Consider the following 18,421-nt stretch of genomic DNA (forward strand, 5'->3'; position numbering starts at 1 on the left):
TTGAATTCAAGAGTCGTGAGGTAATGTTGCAGCTGTACAGGACTTTGGTTAGGCCACATTTGGAGTACTGTGTGCAGTTCTGGTCGCCTCACTTTAGGAAAGATGTGGAAGCTTTGGAGAGGGTGCAGAGAAGATTTACCAGGATGTTGCCTGGAATGGAGAGTAGGTCATACGAGGATAGGTTGAGAGTTCTCGGCCTTTTCTCGTTGGAACGGCGAAGGATGAGGGGTGACTTGATAGAGGTTTATAAGATGATCAGAGGAATAGATAGAGTAGACAGTCAGAAACTTTTTCCCCGGGTACAACAGAGTGTTACAAGGGGACATAAATTTAAGGTGAAGGGTGGATGGTATAGGGGAGATGTCAGGGGTGGGTTCTTCACCCAGAGAGTGGTGGGGGCATGGAATGCGCTGCCCGTGGGAGTGGTAGAGTCAGATTCATTGGCGACCTTTAAGCGGCATTTGGATAGGTACATGGATGGGTGCTTAATCTAGGATAGAAGTTCGGCACAACATCGTGGGCCGAAGGGCCTGTTCTGTGCTGTATTGTTCTATGTTCTATGTTCTATGTTCTATTATTGTCACATAACAGGAAATTAGTGAAATTGCAATTTGGGCCTGGATAATTGGGTGAGGCTAAAGTCATTGATAAATGGTTTATCCAATTTGCAAACACATTGTATCAGTAATATATGATGATAAACAAGCTTTGCCACTTTAAATACTGAGAATCAGCATCAACTCCAAGTGTGTAAGCTATATTGCTCTCACAGGTTCAATTCCATCGTTCCTCTGTCCAAGTCTTTGTGAGGTGATCCTTAGTGAGAAATACGGTGTCCTGTAAACAATTTTCAAACAAGAAAGTCTATTAAGCCAATAATTTTTTTGCATCCAGAGCCCAGCTCCTAACTCCCCACAAACCCCAACCCCATAATTTATAATTTGCTGTGACCAGAGCCCCCACTCCAACTCCTACAAGTATATTAGGTACATTAACAATTCCTTCCTGTGGGAAGACATTTGATGAACCTTTGGATCAACACTGTTTTAAATACTTCGTTGTGATGAAAACTCATGAATCTTGAGTTTGAATTCTATTCAGAAAATTCACTGCAGTAAAGGCAGCTAACTGTACATTGGCCTTTATAGGAAGAGGTTTTGAGTAAAGTAGCAAGGATGTCTTGCCTTGATAAGAGCATGCCTGGAATATTGTGTGCAATTTTGGTCTCCTTATCTAAGGAAGGGCATTTTTCAGAGGGAGTGCAGTGAAGATTTACCAAATTGATTCCTGGGATGGCAGGACTGATGTATGAGAAGAGATTGTGTAGATTAGGATTGTATTCACTGGAGTTGAGAAAAATGAGGGGGGTGTCTCATAGGATCATATAAAATTTTAAGAGCTTATCTATGCCCCTCATGATTTTATAGACCTTGACAAGGTCACCACTCAAACTCCAACTTCCAGTGAAAAAGGTTTCCATCTATCCTGGCTCTCCTTATAAGTTGAACCCTACAGTCCCTGTAATCCTTGTAAACTTTTCTGCACCTTTTCCAATTTAATCATATCCTTCCTGTAGCAGTCCGACCAGAACTGGAGAAAATACTCCAAAAGAAGCCTCATCATGATGTCACAATTCACATGCTCAAAAGGTCTGAGCAAAGAAGGCAAGTGTGTCAAAGGCTTCTTTACACTCTGTCTACATGTGACACAACTTTCAATGATTTATGTACCTGAACCCCGAGTTCTCTATTCCACAACACTCCTCAGGGACCTACCATTAATTGTGAAAATCGTGCTCTTATTCAAAGTACCAAATGCAATCTTGCATTTATCTAAATTAAATTTCACCTGCCATTCCTCAGCTCATTGGCCCAGTTGATCAAGATCTTTTTGTAATCGTAATCTCAGAAATAACCTACTCAGTGATACCTAGTTTAGTTTCTGCCAGGGGCACTCAGCTCCTGACTTCTTCACAGCCTTGGTTTAATCATGGACAAAAGAGCTGATTTCCAGAGATGAGGTGAGAGTGACATTTGTCTGAGTATGGCATCAAAGAGCCCTAGCAAAACTGGAATGAATGGATATCAAGGGGAAAACTCTCTGGTGGTTGAAGTCACATAGGAAGATGGTTGTGGTTATTGGAGGTCAGTCATCTCAGCTCTGGAACATCTCTGCAGGAGTTCCTAGCCCCAACCACCTTCAGCTGCTTCATCAATGACCTTCCCTGCAGCATAAATTCAGAAGTGAGGATGTTTGACATTGTTTGCACAATGCTCAGCACCATTTACAATTCCTCAGATACTGAAGCACTCTGTTCAAAAGCATCAAAATCCAGGCTTGGCCTGACATGGGCAAGTAACATTCAGACCTCAAATTCCAGGCTATGACAATCACTAATAAGAGACAATCCAACCACCGCCTCATGACACTCAATGGTATTACCACCACTAAATCCCCCACTATCAATATCCTGGGGATTGCCATTGAACAGAAGCTCAATTGGACTCACCACATAAACACACCGCAGCGAGTCACTCACCTCCTAACTGCCCAAAGCCTATCCACCATCTACAAGGCAAAAGTCAGGAATGTTATGGAATACTCACCACTTGCCTTGGATGAGTGCAACTCCAGCAACACTCAAAAAGCTTGACACCATCCAGGACAAAGCAGCTGCTTGATTGACACTGCATCCACAAATATGCATTCCTTCCACCACTGAAGTTGGTACTATCAACCAGATGCACTGCAGAAATTCACCAAAGACCCTCAGACAGCACATTCCAAACCCATGGCCACTTCTATCAAGAAGGACAAGGGCAATAGATATATGTGACTGCCACCATCTTCTAGTTCCCCTCCAAGCCACTCACCATCCTGACATGGAAATATATCATCATTCCTTCACTGTCACTGGATCAAAACCCTGGAATTCCCTCCCTAAGGTCATTGTGGGTCAATCCACAGCACAAGGATTGCAGTGGTTCAGGAAGGCAGCTCACCCCCACCGTCTCAAGGGGACAACTAGGGACATGCAATAAATGCTGGCCAGCAATGCCCACATCCCACAAATGAGTGAAAAAGAACCTTCCTCACTGTCTACTAAACCACCAATTTTGGGGTCATCTGCAGACTTACTAACCAACATTCCTATAATCTCAGTTGTTTATCATGATGGCTAGTTTTGAGTTGTTACCCCTTGGAGACCATAAGTGACTTACATAGTTTGCTCATTGTGTTCCCAGCCTGGCTGCATGCTCACCCGCCCTTGAATTAATACAAGCTGTGACAGGAGAAGGCCTTTAATTGAACATGAATTTCCCATTTAAAAGGCTTTTCTGTCCTGCTAACAAGCAAAGTTATTCACTCACCACAATTTCACTCGATTAAATATCTTCCCTCCCTCCCTCCAAACATGCCAGTGGACAAAATTTAAAAAAAACAATTTGAGACTGGAATTTCACTAATAAGAAGGAAAGAAGATTACAAAAAGGAGAGAGAGAATTCTAACTGAAACAACTCATTGAACTCATGCTTAAGAATTGAAGTTTTCACGTTACACAAACATTTGAATTATGCACACATAAGTCTGCTCCACCATTCAATAGCCGATTCATTTATGTTTTATTTTCCTTATTCACTTCTTTCCAGATATCTTTTGATTTCCCTGCCTAAAATAATCTATCCAATTATGCCTTCAGAGGTAGAATTCCAAAGTCATACAACCTCCTGAGAAAAATAATCTCAGCTACAATTACCAATTTGAGTTATCCAGTTTATTAAACATCACCCATGACCATGGGTCTCCCTTTATTACTCGCATTCAATCTTTGTTTTCATATACTCCTTCCTACACCATGGTTACCGTTCCCACTAACAACTTCTTTCCCTGAAGTACCAAGTTGTTTTCCAGGAAGAACTGGGGAAAATAAAGGAATAAAGGCAGAGTTCATGTGAACCCATAAGCCACCCACAGATATTGCAGAGCTAGGCCTCTGCCCAATGTATTATTGGAGAAGATTGAAACAGAATTAAAAAGACTGAAAGACCTATGCATCATCCAGTCCTACTTGCAGAATTGGCAGTGCCCATTGTTCTAGTGAAACTGAATAAAACTGCGTCTGTGGAGATTACAAATATCTTGTACTTACTGATGATCTTGTGCAATGTGCCCATCCCCTCCCTCCTTTGATGCTGAAAATCTTGAGCCAATGTAACTTTATCTCTTGGGGTACACCCATTAAAGTTGGTCTCTGACTAGCCACCATGGCTAAAGACAACTGAGTGGATTACAAGCTGAAGGTGGATAAATATCTCATCCTCAAAATTTAAGATCTAAGTACAAAACTGGCTGAGGATCAAATGTTTACAAAGTTGGACATGAACCATGTCTAGCAGCAGCTGGGGCTGGGTGAGGGAAAGTGAACGTAACATTCATAAAAGGGTGTCGCAGTATCACTACTTGCCCTTTCAAGTTCCATCAGTGTGTGCAATATTCCAAAGCACAATGAACAGTTTACAGAAAGACTTGCAGATTGTAATTGTGTATTTGGATGCTGTATTAGTAATAGACCCTACTGAAGAACAGCTTGTCAAAATTTGGAAGAAGTATAAAAGGATATTCCAGGAAACAGAAGTGCACCATCCAGGCCATTGAAATGGTTCCCTTGGGTTATCAGGTGGAGGCTCAGGGGTTCAGCCCACGGAGAATGACACAAAAGTAATGAGAGAGGCACCAGCACCTAGGAATCTCAATGAACTCACATCTTTTCAGGATTGGTTAATTAGTTTTGGGAGGAATTGCCCATATGCCAATGATGTTAGCTCCACTGCATGTAATATTAAAAGAAACACCAGAGATGGATCTGGAAAGCATCACGAAAAGAGACATTTAATGAGGTGTTAAAGCAGGTGTTACGATCATTGTGTTTACGGCTACACTTCAACCCCACTAAAATGAGAATGTGATTTAAACCCATATGGTGTGGGGGCAGTTTTTTTCCCCAAGATCTGTGCAAGAAAACTTAGAGACACAGAAGAACTGGTCACAAATTGAGAGTAGTCATTTGTTGCATCAAAATGTTCAATCAATACCGACACAGGAGATATTTCACTGTCGTGACAGACCAAAAGCTACTGTTGAGTTTATTGAAGGGAGGTAAAGGTGATCTTACCTAATTTAGCAGGAAGAATAAAAAATCAGCATATTATTTAAATACACACACCATAAATCATTAGTAAAGAGGTATATGGGCCATTAAGAACCAGCATGCAGGTATAGCAAGTGATTAGAAGGACAAATGTACGTTAACTTTATTGTGAGGAGTATGGAATATAAAATAGGAAAGTCTTGCTACAGCTGTACAATGTTTTGGTGAGACAACTACACTGAGGGGAGAGGCATATGGCATGGAAACAGACCCTTTGGTCTAACCAGTCTATGCCATCAATAACCCCAAACAAAACTAGTTCCACCTGCCTGCACTTGGCCCACATCCCTCCAAATATTGTGTCTTTAAAATGTTGTAACTGTTCCCCAGTCCACCATCTCCTCTGGAAGTTTGTTCCACATACGAACCACTCTGTAAAAAAATTACCCTCATGTCTTTTTAAAATCTTTCTCCTCCCACCTTAAAAATATCTCCTATTGAAATCCCCCATCTTAAGAAAAATACACCTGCCATTCACCTTATCGATACTCCACATGATCTTATAAACCTCTACAAGATCACCCCTCAATCTCCTATGCGCCAGTAAAAAACTCCTAGCCTATCTATCTATCCTCTCCCCATAACTCAAGTCCTCCATTCCCAGCCACATCCTGGTAAATCTCTTCTGAACCTTCTCCAGCTTAATAATATCCCTCCTAAAAGAAGGCAATCAGAGCTGGACACAATACCCCAGAAGAGGTTTCACTGGCATCCTGTACAACTTCAATTTCTATTCACAAAGATCTGAGCAATGAAGGCAAGCGTGCTACAAGCCTACTGTCTGTTCAGAATGTAACACGATAATCCTATTCCTGTGTGATTCCGTATAAAGTAAATCATGTAATAGCAGCACCATTTAAGCCATGATTTAGAGCAGCCACTGTTGAACTGGGGTGGACAAGGTTTAAAAAAAATCACACAATACCAGGTTATAGTCCAACAGGTTTATTGGAGGCACTAGCTTTTGGAAGATAGTGCCTCCAAATAAACTTGTTGGACTATAACTTGGTGTTGTGTGATTTTTTAAACTTTATCCATTTAAACCAATGTGACTAGAAACATGTTACAGCCAATACAGGTAAGGAAAGTTTGCGTTCTACAAATAATGGTCTAAATTCTTCAATCATGCTAAAGCCAATTCGCATTGAAAAAATGTGCATTACAGCTGAACCAACTGTACTTGACTATCCTGCCTATATGTGACACTAACTTCAAAAAATGAAGTATCTGAACCTGAAGTTCTCTCTGTTCTATAACACTACCCAGGGCCCTATTTTTAATTGTATAAGTCCTACCCTTGTTTGTTTACCAAAATACAATACCATGCATTAATCCAAATTAAATTCCATCTGCCATTCCTCAGCCCATTAACCCAATTGTTCAAGATCTCTTTGAAATCTTAGGTAACCTTTATCATTGTCCACTATGTTACCAAGTTTGGTGTCATCCACAAACTTTACACACCTAAATCCTTTATATAAATGACAAACAAAAGTGGACCCAGCACCGATCCCTGTGGAACACTGCTGATCACAGGCCTCCAGTCCAAAAACAACCCTCCACCATCACTCTCTGTCTCCTACCATTAAGCCAATTTTGTTTCCAGTTGGCAAGCTCACCCTGAATCTCATGTGATCTAACTTTACTGGTTAGTCTACTATGCAGAACCTTGTTAAGGCTTTACTAAAGGAGAAAGTGAGGACTGCAGATGCTGGAGATCAGAGCTGAAAATGTGTTGCTGGAAAAGCGCAGCAGGTCAGGCAGCATCCAAGGAACAGGAGAATCGACGTTTCGGGAAGGGCTTATGCCCGAAACGTCGATTCTCCTGTTCCTTGGATGCTGCCTGACCTGCTGCGCTTTTCCAGCAACACATTTTCAGCTTAAGGCTTTACTAAAGTCCAACTAAACAATGTCTATTACTCTGCCCTCAATCTTTTTGGTTACTTCCTCAAAAAACTCAATCAAATTTGTGAGGCACTATTTTCCTCACACAAAGCCATGCTGACTATCTCTAATCAGTCCTTGCCTCTCCAAATCTATGTAAATCCTATCTTTCAGAACCATCTCCAACAACTTACCCACCACCGATGTTAGGGTCACATATCTATAATTCCCAGGCTTCGCCTTATCACCTTTCTTAAACAAAGGCACAACACTAGCCACTCTCCAGTCATCTGGCACATCACCTGCAGTTGTAGCTGATACAAATATTTCTGCAAGGGAAAAAAAGCCACAACGTTTTCCCCCTAACTTGCCACAACATCCTGGGATACACTTGATCAGATCCCAGAGATTTATCCACCTTTATGTTTTCTAAGATCTCCAGTAATTCCTCTTGTGTAACATGAACTGTTTTCAAAACATCAGTATTTATTTCCCAGAGTTCTCTAGCCCCCATTTCTTTCTCCACAGTAAATACAAATATTTAATTAATAACTGTCCCACATCCTGAGGTTCAACACAAAGACAATCTCTTGATCTCCCTAGTTTCTCTTTGGGTTCTTAAAGCATTTGTAGAATTTCTTGGAATTATCCTTAACCTTATCTGCCAAGTTTATCTCAATTTTTTTGCCATCCTGATCTCCCTCTTAAGAATGCCCCTTCTCTCTTTATACTGTTCAAGAAATTTATTTGAACCCAGTTGTCTATATCTAATATATGATTCTTTTTTACTCTTAACTAGAACCTTAATATTTTTATTCCTCCATTGTTCTCTAATCCTACCAGCATCACTTTTTACTCTAACAGGAACAGAATGGCTGTGAACTCTCAATATCACACTTTTGAAAGCCTCCCACTCAATAGACATCACTTTTCCTGTCAACTCAAATCAACTTCCTAAAGTTCTCATCTCACACCATTAAAATCTTCTTACTCCAACTAAAAAACTAACTTTTATGGAAGGCTGATCATTTTCCATCATTTTTTAAAAACAAATAGAACTATGGTCACTAGACCGAAAGTGTTCCCCTATTATCACTTCAGTCACTTGCCCTGCCTTGTTATTTAATAGACAATAGACAATAGACAATAGACAATAGATGCAGGAGTAGGCCATTCAGCCCTTCGAGCCTGCACCGCCATTCAATATGATCATGGCTGATCATTCCTAATCAGTATCCTGTTCCAGCCTTATCTCCATAACCCTTGACTCCACTATCTTTAAGAGCTCTATCCAATTCTTTCTTAAATGAATCCAGAGACTGGGCCTCCACTACCCTCTGGGGCAGAGCATTCCACACAGCCACCACTCTCTGGGTGAAGTAGTTTCTCCTCATCTCTGTCCTAAATGGTCTACCCCGTATTTTTAAGTTGTGTCCTCTGGTTCGGCACTCCCCCATCAGCGGAAATATGTTTCCCCCTGCCAGAGTGTCCAGTCCTTTCATAATCCTATACGTTTCAATCAGATCCCCTCTCAGTCTTCTAAACTCAAGGCCACGTTTTGCTCCTTCTCTAGTAGGAACATTTACATATTAATAGGCAATGGTAAACATTTAAAATAATTAATAAAAGCTGTATTTACTGAAACCAGATCAGGTGGAGGGTGGGTGGGCAATGGGGGGAAATTGGGAGAAGAGTTCCGGGGACTCTCTCCCTCCTGCCCTCAACTCCTTCCTTCACCACCCCACCACCAGCACTTCACCCCACACATCCCGCCCGCAACATTCCCTCCTCCAATGTCCTGACTGTCTGCTGCTGAACCTCGTTTCCAAAATGGCGTGCTTCAAGTTAGGGTCTGGGCTACTCTCTTGAAATGTGTTTTCAGGGAGTCTGGCCTGGTCCATAACAAAAGGAACATTATTTATTGTTGAATATCAAAATAGAGCCACTACTTGTGGGGTACATAGGCTAGTCCCAGCCCAAGACAGACAGTTCTGTAGGCTTGTATTTTCTAATCAACTTGTTCAGAGATATTGTTACACAGTCAGGTAGATGGGTGACTACTAGAAGAGACAGGCAGCTTGTGCAGGAGTCACCTATGGCTATTCCCCTCTCGAACAGGCATACCCTTTTGGGTACTGTTGAGGGGATAGCATGTGGCACCACAACTGGCTCTGCTGTAGAACAGGGTCGGGCAAAGTCCAAGTGAGGAATGGTAGGAGACTTGCTAGTTAGGGGCACATTCAGGTGTTTCTTTAGCTGTGTTCAGGACTCCAGGATGGTGCGTTGCCTCCCTCGGGCCAGGGTCAAGGACAGCTTTGAGCAGTTGCACAAAATTCTTAATGGGGAGGGTGATTAGCCAGAAGTTGTCGTGCATATTGGTACCAACGATATAGTAGAAAGAGGTATGAGGTTCAGCAGCATCAGTACAGGCACTTAGGAAAGAGGCTGAAGAGCAGCACCTCGAGAGTAGTAATATCTGGATTACTGCCAGGGCCACATGCAAGTGAGGCAAAAAATAGAAAGATAGGACAGATGAATGCATGGCTAAGGAGCTGGTGCAGTGGGCAGGGTTTCAAGTTCTTGGATCATTGGGACCTCTTCTGGGGAGGGGGTGACCTGTACAAGAGGGACGGTTTGCACCTAAACTGGAGGGGAACCAATATCCTCGCAGGGAAGTTCACTAGTGCTACTCGGGGGGGAGCGTTAAAACTATAATGGCGGGGGCTAGAAACAGGAGCAGCAGGTCAGCAAGCAGAGGAATTCAGGGGAGGGTAGATGTTGTGGCCAGTAAAATCAGTAAGAAAGGAAAGGCAGAGACAGGTAAATGAACATAATAGTACCAATGGCCTGGTGCGTTTATTTCAATGCAAGGAGTATTATTGGCCAGGCAGATGAGCTTAGAGCCTGGATCAGTACATGGGACTATGATGTTGTGGCCATTTACAGAGAGGGACAAGACTGGCTCCTCAATGTTCCAGGGTCTCATTGTTTTAGATGAGATAGGAAGGTAAAAGAGGTGGAGGAATTGCATTACTAATCAGAGAGAGCATCACATCTGTACTCAGAGAGAACATACTGGAGGGCTCATCCACTGAGGCAATATGGGTAGACCTCAAAAATAGGATGGGTGCAGTCACTCTGATAGGATTATACTAGAGGCCTCCACCCAACAGCCATCAAGACATTGAGGAACAAATATGCGTGCAGATAATGGAAAAATGCAATAAAATCAGAGTTGTCATAGTGGGTGACTTTAACTTTCCCAAAACTGACTGGGAATCCCTTAGACCAAGAGGCTTAGATGGGGCAGAATTTGTTAGGTGCACCCAAGATAGTCCAACTAGAGGAGGGACCATGCTGGATGTTATACTAGCTAATAAGCTGGGCCAGGTGACATCTGGAACATGCACTTCACATTTACATTTGAAATAAGGAAACGTTAGGGTCTAGGTGACCTTCTTAAAGTGTCTTGAGGGGGTCTGGTCTGGTCCATAACAAATGATCGATGAGGATAGAGCAGTGGGTGTTGTCAAAAGCCTCGCTAAAATCCGTCTAGACAATGTCCCTCATGGTAGGCTCATCTAGAAGATTAAGATGCATGGGATCCATGGTGACATGTCCCCATGGAATCAGAAGTGACTTGCCCAAAGAAGGCAGAGAGTGGAAGGGTGTTTTACAGGTTGGAGGACCGTAACTAGTGTGTTCCACAGGGATCCAGACTGTACTTCTGTTTGTGGCACACATTAATTAAATTGGATGAAAATGTAGATGGGTGGATTAGTAAGTTTGCAGACAATACAAAGATTGGTGGAGGTATGGATAGTGTAGAAGGTTGTCAAAGGTAAAAGCAGGATATAGATCAGTTGCAGATATGGGGGGGAGGCATGTCAGAGTTTAACCCAGGTAAGTGTGAGATGCTGCTCTTTGGGAGGAAAATTATACAGTTAATGGCAGGACCTCTGAATAGCATTGATGTACACAGGGATCTTGGGGTTCAAGTCCATAGCACCCTGAAAGTGGCTACACAAGTAAATAGGGTGGTGAAGAAGGCATATGACATGCTTGCCTATACTGGTCAGGGAATTAAGTACAAGAGTCAAGATGTCATATTGCAGCTTTAAAAGGTTTTTGTTAGGCCACAGTGGGAGTACCATATTCAATTCTAGTAGCCACATTACAGGATGTATGTGGAGGCTTTGGAGAGGGTACAGAAGAGGTTCACCAGAATGCTGCCTGGATTCGACGGTATGAACTATAAGGAGAAGCAAGGAAAACTTGAGTTATTTTCTCTGGAGCAGTGGAAGCTGAGGGGAGATTTGTTTGAAGTCTATAAAATTATGAGATGCACAGATAGGGAAGATGGTCAGAACCTTCCCCCCCCCCCCCCCCCCCCGGGTTGAAGTGTCTAAAACTGGAAGGGTGAGAGGGGGACAGTTCAAAGGAGGTGTGAGTGGCATGTTTTTTTTAAACACAGAGTGGTAGGAGTGTAGAATGCACTGCTGGGGTAGTGGTAGAGGCAGATATGATAAGGATGTTTAAGGGACTTTTTAGATAAGTGCATGAATATGTGGAATGGAGGGAAATGGATCAAGAGCAGGCAGAAAGGATTAATTTAATTTGGTATCATGTTCGGCATAACATCATGGGTAAAAGGACCCATTCCTGTACAGTATTGTTCTGTAGTTCTATACTCTAAGGTGGGACTTGAACCTGGGTCTCCTGGCACAGAGGGAGGGATGCTACCCATGCATCACAGGGCTCCTCAGGGTCTACCTTTTTTACTTTCTGGAAGTGCTATCACACAACCAGTTTTTTTCTCTCCCCACCAAATCACTGTGAGGTTTTTTAATATTAACCACCACTGGTAAATCACCAGCCAATTGTAGCCAACCGTCAAAATAAATGGGGGGGAGAGGAGAGGAGGGGCGTCTTGAGTGTCCTTTATTAAAAAATCCTGAGTTTGCTTTTTCTCTTCATATGTCGGGTGATGTTATTAAATGCAACCAAACAGCTTTACCACCACCACCAAACCACCATGATTTTTTTTATTTTAGCTATTACCTATCACCAGTACATCACCACGTCGCAAATTAGATATTTACACACAATGCCCACTGCAAGCAATGCAAATCATCAAAGTGAGGAAGGGTTAGGGGCAACAGGAAAGGGTGATTACTGGCATTAGTTAGTAGTTTAAAACAAAAGTCAGGGTGAATTGGTTGCTCAGTTGCATGTGACAACCAGGAAAAGGTGGGGTGTTGTAAAAAAAAGAGGGAGGAGAAAAGAAGCAGACCTGTTCTCCCCTACCCACCAACTCAATGGGATATGGAGGTGCAGTAATAGTGTCTTTCCCTCTGCCAGGAGGCCTAGGTTCAAGTCCCACTTATGCCTGAGGTGTGTGTAAAAATATCCCTGAATAGTTTGAGTGGAAAACCAAATAAAGCAGACACCTGCGCCCTTCCCATGGGCCCTTGTGGTGCAGTGGTAGTGTCCCTACCGTTGAGTTAGTCAGCAAAAGTTCAAACCCTGCCTACACTACAAGTGTGTAATGACATCTCTGGTCAGGTTGGTTTAAATAAAAATGCTGATAATGCAAAGTCAGGTGGGAAGATCATCTTTAAAAGGGATGCAAAGAAGTTGCAAAAGGATTGAAGGAGGCTGGAAGACCAAGAAAGTGGCAGATAGAAGTACAATGTGGGAAAACAAAGTTATCCACTTTAGTTAGAATGATAGAAAAACAAAATGAGTTAAAATGGAGAGAGAATGAGAGATGGGGAAATGTTGGTATTTAGAAGGATATGGATGTCATTGTACTTGAATCATAGAAAGTACACATGCAGGTAACAGAAAAACAGAAAATCAAATTCATATTTTATGCTTTTTATAAAAAGAAATTGGGTCATAAGAGAAAAATAACTTTGCTGTATTTATACTTGGTATTGCAGAGAACACATCAAGAATATTATGTGCACTTTTGATTTCTTTTCCTAAGGAAGAATGTATGTTATATGAATGGGAGGGGTAATCATTGAAAGATGTACAGTTCTTAAATGATTTGACAGGGTAAAAGCTAAGCAAGTGTCTACTCTTTAGGGAATCTAGCAATATCTGGTCACAGTTCCTGAATATAAAAAATGTTTCTCATTTAGGATTGAGATTTAGGATTGTTTTTCAGACTGGAGGCCTGTGACCAGTGGAGTGCCACGAGGATCGGTGCTGGGCCCTCTACTTTTTGTCATTAATGTAAATGATTTGGATGCGAGCATAAGACGTACAGTTAGTAAGTTTGCAGATGACACCAAAATTGGAGGTGTAGTGGACAGCGAAGAGGGTTACCTCAGATTACAACAGGATCTGGACCAGATGGGCCAATGGGCTGAGAAGTGGCAGATGGAGTTTAATTCAAATAAACGCGATCTGCTGCATTTTGGGAAAGCAAATCTGAGCAGGACTTATACACTAAATGGTAAGGTCCTAGGGAGTATTGCTGAACAAAGAGACCTTGGAGTGCAGGTTCATAGCTCCTTGAAAGTGGAGTCGCAGGTAGATAGGATAGTGAAAAAGGCATTTGGTATGCTTTCCTTTATTGGTCAGAGTAGTGAGTACAGGAGTCGGGAGGTCATGTTACGGCTGTATAGGACATTGGTTAGGCCACTGTTGGAATATTGGGTACAATTCTGGTCTCCTTCCTATCGGAAAGATGTTGTGAAACTTGAAAGGGTTCAGAAAAGATTTACAAGGATGTTACCAGGATTGGAGGATCTGAGCTACAGGGAGAGGCTGAACAGGCTGGGGCTGTTTTCCCTGGAGCATCGGAGGCTGAGGGGTGACCTTATAGAGGTTTACAAAATTATGAGGGGCATGGATAGGATAAATAGGCAAGGTCTTTTCCCTGGGGTGGGGGAGTCCAGAACTAGAGGGTTTCGGGTGAGAGGGGACAGATATAAAAGAGACCTAAGGGGTAACTTTATACGCAGAGGATGGTCCGTGTATGGAATGAGCTGCCAGAGGAAGTGGTGGAGGCTGGTAAAATGGCAACATTTAAGAGGCATTTGGATGGATATATGAATAGGAAGGGTTTGGAGGGATATGGGCTGGGTGCTGGCAGGTGGGGATAGATTGGGCTGGGATATCTGGTCGGCATGGACAGGTTGGACCGAAGGGTCTGTTTCCATGCTGTACATCACTATGACTCTATGACTATATTTGAAGAAATTTTATCAAAGGCTTGTTAACATATGAAATTGTCCACCCTTTGGATGCTGTGGATGTTTGTTGTCAAATGTATTTAGATCAACAACTGCCAGGTTTTGTAAAGGATTTAAAGTTTATGGGGATTGGGTGGAAAGGTGGACATAAGTTCGTTCACAATCCTTTCTAATTGAAACTCAGTCAACGGCTGAATGGTTTACTACTGTTCCCAGCTCTTATGCCAACAGATGGGAGTGCTGGATGGAGATCTTTCAGGAGGCTAAAATTGAACAGGATTTAAAAAATGAAATTGTAAGAGCCAATGTTACAATACCCAGCTCGGAATTTCTTTCACCAGATTGATAAAGTGTAATTTGCAAAAATAAATTATTTCACAAATCCACAAGATAAGGAAGTTTCCCATTTGATTACAGATCACAATTTTCTAGGAACTCCTGCCACCTCTTTTTTTAAAAATCCATTCATGGGAGGTGGGCAATGGTGACTGGGTCAGCATTTATTACCCACCCTAATAGCCCTCAAGAAGGTGTAGGTGAATGGCCTTCCTGAACCACAGCAGTCCATTTGATCCAAATACCCTCTGAACTGTTGTTATAAAGGGAGTACATTAAAAGCCACACAAATTATGTAATAGAATCAAGCTGGTTACAGTGCCCAGGAATACCATTTGAGTCATTGTCACTTAGGCTCTCTTTAAGGGCAGCCCCATTCCCCAATTGTTTTCCAACAGCTCAACAAATGTTTTTTCTCCCCAGAATTGAATCTTTCTCTGCCATATTCCCAGGTTGTGCATTCCAGATCCTAATCATTCACTGAGAAAAATTTGTTCCCCTGATTTTGCCACTGTATCTTTGGCAAGCATACTTAAATTGGTATCTTCTGGTGTCAATTATAGAAACACAGAAAATAGGAGCAGGAGTAGGCCATTCAGCCCTATGATCATGCTTGATTGTCTCACTCAAAAGCTTGTTCCCACTTTCCCCCCATATCCTTTGATCCCTTGAGCTTCAATTGCTATATCCAACTCCTTCTTGAAATTATACAATGTTTGGGTCTCAACTACTCTGTGGTTACAAATTCCACAAGTTTGTCACATTATGGGGCGAAGAGATTTATCCTCATCTCAGCCCTAAATAGTTTGCCCTGTATCCTAAGACTGTGACCCGTGATTCTGGACTGTCCTGTCATTAGGAATATCCTTCCTACATTTACCTTGTTTGGTCCTGTTAGAATCCCTCCACCAATTAGGACAATTTAATTACATAATTGATTAATATAAATGATTTGGTGTGTTGAGGGCAAAATCTCTAAATTTGCAGATTACATTAACTGAGGCAGTGCAGTGAACTGTGAGAGTGATGCCGAGCGACTCCAAAGGACATTGACAAGTTGGCAAAATTGGCAGATACCTGACAGATCAAGTTTAATGCAGAGAAATGTGAGGTAATATATTTTGGTAAAAGAAATATAGAGACACAAGGCTAATGGTACAACTTTGAGCAGCCGTACAAGAACAGAGGGATCTCAGGGTTCATATGCTTGATTATCCGAAGGCAACCAAGCAAATTGAAACAGTTGTTAAGAAGGCATTTTGGATCCTTCGGTTTATAAATAGAGACATAGAATATAAAAGTAAGGAAGTGATGCTGCATTTCTACAAATCATTGGTCAGTCTCATATTTGGAATAATTTGTTCAGTTATGGGCACCTCATTGAAGGAAAGATGTTAAAGCCCTGGAAAGAGTTCAAAGGAGATTTACTAGAATGATACAAGAAATGAGGGATTTTAGATAGAAGGAAAGATTAGAGAGATTGGGCTTATTCCCATTGGAGCAGAGCAGATTAAGAGGTGGTCTCTTGAGGTATTCAATATCATGAACAATCTTGATAGGGTAGTGAGGGATATTATAATTCCATTAGATGGTAAGTCAGTAACTTGGAGTCACACCTTCAAAAGCTGGGATTGAGGTGAGGTGAAATTTCTTTACTCAGAGTTGTTAGGATTTGGAAGGTGAGGAGGGATTACATTCTGGAGGGCAAGATTTGGGGCAAGAGGGGGACAGGTGGACATATGTTCTAGCAGATGCTTGCAGCATTCTCTCTCACATGTAGCAAAGGAACATTCTGTTTGGTCACCCTTGTTTTGATTGTGAAACTACTACAGAAATGTAACTGATTAATGTAAACATACAAATAAATGAGTATGCAATAGATTTGGTGGCTTTTGTTCAGAAGTGTAGTTTCTGTTCAATGATGCCTCATTGCTGTAAACAATTTATTTGTAACAAGCTTCATATTTTATTTATTGAAGTAATGGTAGCAAAGTTCATTTCAAGTCTTGTTTTTAAAAAAAACTAATTATTTTCCTCTATGGAATATTTCAACTGCCCATTGGCAGTTTTCTAAAGTGCCTATTATTTCTTCTCAAAGAATGATTCTCATCCAGAATTCACAAACACAGATTTTTCAGGAAGTGCTATTGGTTAATGTTCAGGAGTAAACTCACACAGTTAATTGCAGTCAATCTCTCACTCAGCAAGGTCCTACTGTGCAGATCTTTAAAAATCAGACCAGAGACCTTTCTGAATGGTTCAACTTCACCCCAACATTACATTAATCAGAGAAGTCAGTTCCTAAATTTCATAATGTGGCAACTTACAAGTCTGTGGGCCATGTGTTGAAAAGTCAGATCTACTGCTCAGAAAAATTCTTCGGCCATTGAGTCTGTTTTGATTAAAAACAACAAACTAACTATTTTAATCCCATTTTCCAACATTTGACCTATATCTAGCCTTGGTATCACAAGTTTATATCTAAATACCTTTTAAATGTTATGAGCATGATGTCTGCCTCTACCACTCTTTCAGGCAGTGAGTTCCAGATTCCCAGCACTCCGTGAATTTTATTTACCTCACATCTCCTGTGAATCTCCTACCCCCTCAACTAAAATCTATTCCACTTTCCCCCTTCCCTCGCCCCCCCCCCCCCCCTCACACCGCCACCATCGCTTCCTCTACCAAGGGAAAAACTTCCGTCCTGTCTGCTCTATGCCTGTCATGACTGCACACATCTCAATCATGTCCCCCCTCAATCTCCTCTGCTCTAAGGAAAACAATCCCAGTCTGTCCAATCTCTCTTTAGAACTGAAACTCTCCAGCGCAGGAAACATCCTGTTGTTGAGTTCACAAACAATTCTGCAAGTATTTTTGCTGTCCGCCTACCAGTCTCTAGCTTCCCTGCTCAGGAAGTTCAAACATATACAGCCCACCCTGCCACATTGAACGTAATTTATTTCGTTCTTATTGCTCACAAACCAAATTTAGCTTCATCACTGAACGACCAATTCCACCATTGGACCAGTTACTGGCCGCCGAAAACCCGAAATGCCCATTTTGACACAATTTGCGGGAAGTTATTGATATGGAGCCAATACATAATCAATAAGTGCGTCGTGCTTTAAAAGATTTTGACTGGGAATTGATTTTTCTTGTTTAGCGGGTCTGGCGGGATTTATGGAGACAGGCGAATGCCATCTTGGCTCTGAAGTATTCACTGTTTTCTCTGTATATTTAAATCTGAAAAAATAACCACACTGGAAATCAAGTATTTGTATCATTTTGTCTTTGCTTGGATTTGTATCATTCATTGTTTCATTTTAGTTGTTAGCTTAGTGGCAGCAGTGTTACTAACTGAAGGAATTCCAAACAAAGTCAATTTGTTCAGCCTGGAGGTTTTCTTTGATTTCTTGAAGTTTCTTCAAACTTTCAGCATCAGAGAATTCCTGGAGTGCGGAAAGTGGCCGTGTGGCCAATCCTCCCAACTATATCCTACCTCGACGACTCCCCCGCCTAGATCAGAGTGTGGCTGGAAAAGCACAGCCGGTCAGGCAGCATCCGAGGAGCAGGAAAATCAACATTTCGGGCAGGAGCGGTCATGTCTGAAACGTCGATTTTCCTGCTCCTCGGATGCTGCCTGACCGGCTGTGCTTTTCCAGCAACACTCTGACCTAGACTCTGATCTCTGGCATCTGCAGTCCTCACTTTTGCCGAGTTGATTCCCTCGCCTACCCTACCTCTGTAATCCTGTATTTCCCATGACTAATGAGTGCAGTCTGC

At 42.0% G+C, this 18,421-nt stretch overlaps 1 long non-coding RNA gene across 2 annotated transcripts in view; it reads right to left on the reverse strand.

The window, feature by feature from the left end:
- LOC140469543 (uncharacterized) overlaps positions 1-18,421 on the reverse strand; it is a 47,190-nt gene that overhangs the window by 13,155 nt on the left and 15,614 nt on the right. Inside the window, exon 5 of one of the 2 annotated variants that reach the window (XR_011956144.1) lies at positions 771-837. This is a non-coding gene — a long non-coding RNA (uncharacterized lncRNA). Of the gene's footprint in view, positions 1-545; positions 838-18,421 lie in introns of those variants that run through there. The other variant, XR_011956143.1, reaches the window with a different exon arrangement.

The sequence above is a fragment of the Chiloscyllium punctatum genome, chromosome 49 (genome assembly GCF_047496795.1).
Source record: "Chiloscyllium punctatum isolate Juve2018m chromosome 49, sChiPun1.3, whole genome shotgun sequence".
Classification (NCBI taxonomy): Eukaryota; Metazoa; Chordata; class Chondrichthyes; order Orectolobiformes; family Hemiscylliidae; genus Chiloscyllium; species Chiloscyllium punctatum.